Source organism: Microtus oregoni, unplaced genomic scaffold (assembly GCF_018167655.1).
Source record: "Microtus oregoni isolate MIOR12 unplaced genomic scaffold, Mior012 000012F_ref0000307, whole genome shotgun sequence".
Taxonomy (NCBI): Eukaryota; Metazoa; Chordata; class Mammalia; order Rodentia; family Cricetidae; genus Microtus; species Microtus oregoni.
Window position 1 is genome coordinate 2800222 of NW_024543071.1, and position 2612 is coordinate 2802833.

Consider the following 2612-nt stretch of genomic DNA (forward strand, 5'->3'; position numbering starts at 1 on the left):
AAACAAAAAAAACAAACAAAAAAAAAAGATGTGTCAGTCTAAGGGATCTGAACTTTATTAAGATTATGCCTTTAGGAAGTGCTTTTCGGGCTGTGGCCTAAGGAAAACCTCATTCATCTTCCAGGTTTTCCCATGCCTCCTTTGTAAACACAAGGATAACTCCACAGAGAAATCGGGTGGGAAACGGCTTCACCTCGGCACCTCTGGGAGGTGCGCATGCGCATTGGCTTGATTAAACATTCTGAAACATTGGAGCAACCACGACATCTGATTCACTTAGGTTAATACGATGCTCCCAGTTTATTAGGCCAATATGCCCTTTCCATTTGTGAGATGTATTTAACTATGTTAGAGCCAACAATGTTCAGCAGAATATAACGTGTCTTAAACCATAGTATGGATTTCTGTTTAGACAGCTATTGGGTTCTTGGTAACAGACCACTCAGATACCCTCTGGCCAAGAGCACCAAAGGGCATGATGCTGATCTAGGTGAGCATTCTGCTAAACTGAGGGTCACTTTGGGGGACAGGGTATGAGTGTCCTGTTTATAGATCAAAAAACAAAACTAAAACAACAAACTGAGGTTTGGCGTGCAGAGTGGTGAAGCTGGAGCTGGTCTGAGACTCGAAAGTCCCTGATTTCAATTTTCTGTTAATCTAATAAGAAAACCTACAGTTTCTTTGTTCACTGAGGGTTCAGGGTAGGCAGAACCAAAGACAAAGGCAAATTTAACTCAAGAAATCAGTATTTAATTATGGAATAAGCATGAATATTGTGCACAGACTTGTTTGCTTAATCTCACAAAATCTAAAATCTAGTATGGTTTTCTGTTTTTTAAGTATGATGGTCTCCATTTTCATGATAGCGGAAATTATAGTATGGTCTGTGCTCTGTTATTCCTGCTTATACTGCTCTTTTTCTGGGCTTCTGCACCTAAGTGTTGTTCAGCTCTCAGTAAATTGCGCTCAGCATCCAGTAGGAGGCAAACAGATACATCATTGTTTATGTCCCAGCAATGCTGAACCATGCACGGGCAGCCCGTTTATGGCAGTTGTTCCTAACCTGGGCAGTCCTAGATGTTTGTGTTATTGTCACACCCATGGTTCTGCCTTTATGCTGTTTATCCAGCGTTTCTTGGGTCTTCCTCTTTGTCTTATCCCATGCACTCCTCCAAGCAGTGCTGTCTTCGTATATCTGCCGTCATTCATTCTCATAACACAGCCAAAGTATCTCAAGCACCTCTGTGTCCTGTAGTTTACTTCCTTCTGTAGATGGAGAGGTTTCTTACTGCTGTTGTTTAGCAGGCTATCTCTTTGTGTGACGCCTAGGCTTCATACAGAGGCAGCTGAAAGTAAGTTCAAACGACAGGAGACTATGACAATCATGTGGCTTGTGTCCTATATGACAGTGGGTGAGATTCTGCCTCCCAAATATTTATTTTTAGTTTTACACTTAAATTGAATAAATACTGAAATATTTAGCTATAAGAATAAGGTACAATAAAACTTAGTCACTATGCAGATGACCAGAAATCCTGTACTGACTTCTGTTTTCACATAGATTCTGTTTTTGAACAATGTTTTAGATTTTTTTTTTAATCAGTTTGAAAGTCAAGATTCCAACAGGCAGGAATATATTTTAAAGAGATACAATACTGGGCTTGGAGAACTGGCTCAGTGGTTAAAAACACTGACTGCTCTTCCCGAGGTCCTGAGTTCAGTTCCTAGCAACCGTATGGTGGCCCACAACCATGCATAATGAGATCTGGTGCTATCTTCTGGCCTGCAGGCAGAAAAGCAAGCAGAGCACTGTACACATAATAAATAAACAAATATTTTTAAAAGGATGCAATCCCGAATTATATATCTTCTTAAACATGACCGAAAGGGAACATTTATATTACTTTTTAGCCATAGCAACCCAGAACACACAATTGGTTTTCTAATATCAAATGATCAGCCCTGAAAACACATATACAAGTAACATTATACATATCGATTGGTTTGTTATTATGTATTTAGGAAGCTATGTGTGTGTGTGTGTACACATATATACATATAAATATATTCATATGTTTATTTATGTAATAACAATTAATGGAGAAAGAGATCATGAATTTCAGAGAGACCAACGAGGGGTACATAGGCGTGTCTGGAGGGAGGAAAGGGAGGAAGTAAATGATATAATTATACTCTCAAGAACTAAAACCATAATTTTTTAAAGAAGTGCTCCCTTCAGCAGCACATACACTATAACTGCAATGACACAGAGAAGATAAGCAAGAAACCTGCACGAGGATGACACAAGGTATTTGAAATCCATTTTAAGATACAGATATTCAGGAACAGGGGAACGTTGATATGGGATTTCCTTCTGTATGCTATGAATACCATTGGTCAATGAATAAAGAATTTACCTTGACCTGTGATAGGGTAGAATAGAGGTAGGCAGGGAAAACTAAACTGAATGCTGGGAGAAAGAAGGCGGAGTCAAAGAGAAGCCATGTAGCGAGAACTTTACCCAGTAAGCCACAGCCTCATGGTGTTACATGAAGTCCCCAATTAGTAGAGCTGTTTTAGGATGGGGGTTTCAGAACCTTTAGGAGATGGAG

The 2612-nt window shown here is 39.5% G+C and overlaps 1 pseudogene; it reads left to right on the forward strand.

The window, feature by feature from the left end:
* The first annotated feature begins 2226 nt into the window (after positions 1-2226).
* LOC121454823 lies at positions 2227-2327 on the forward strand (annotated as a pseudogene).
* Positions 2328-2612: the final 285 nt, after the last annotated feature.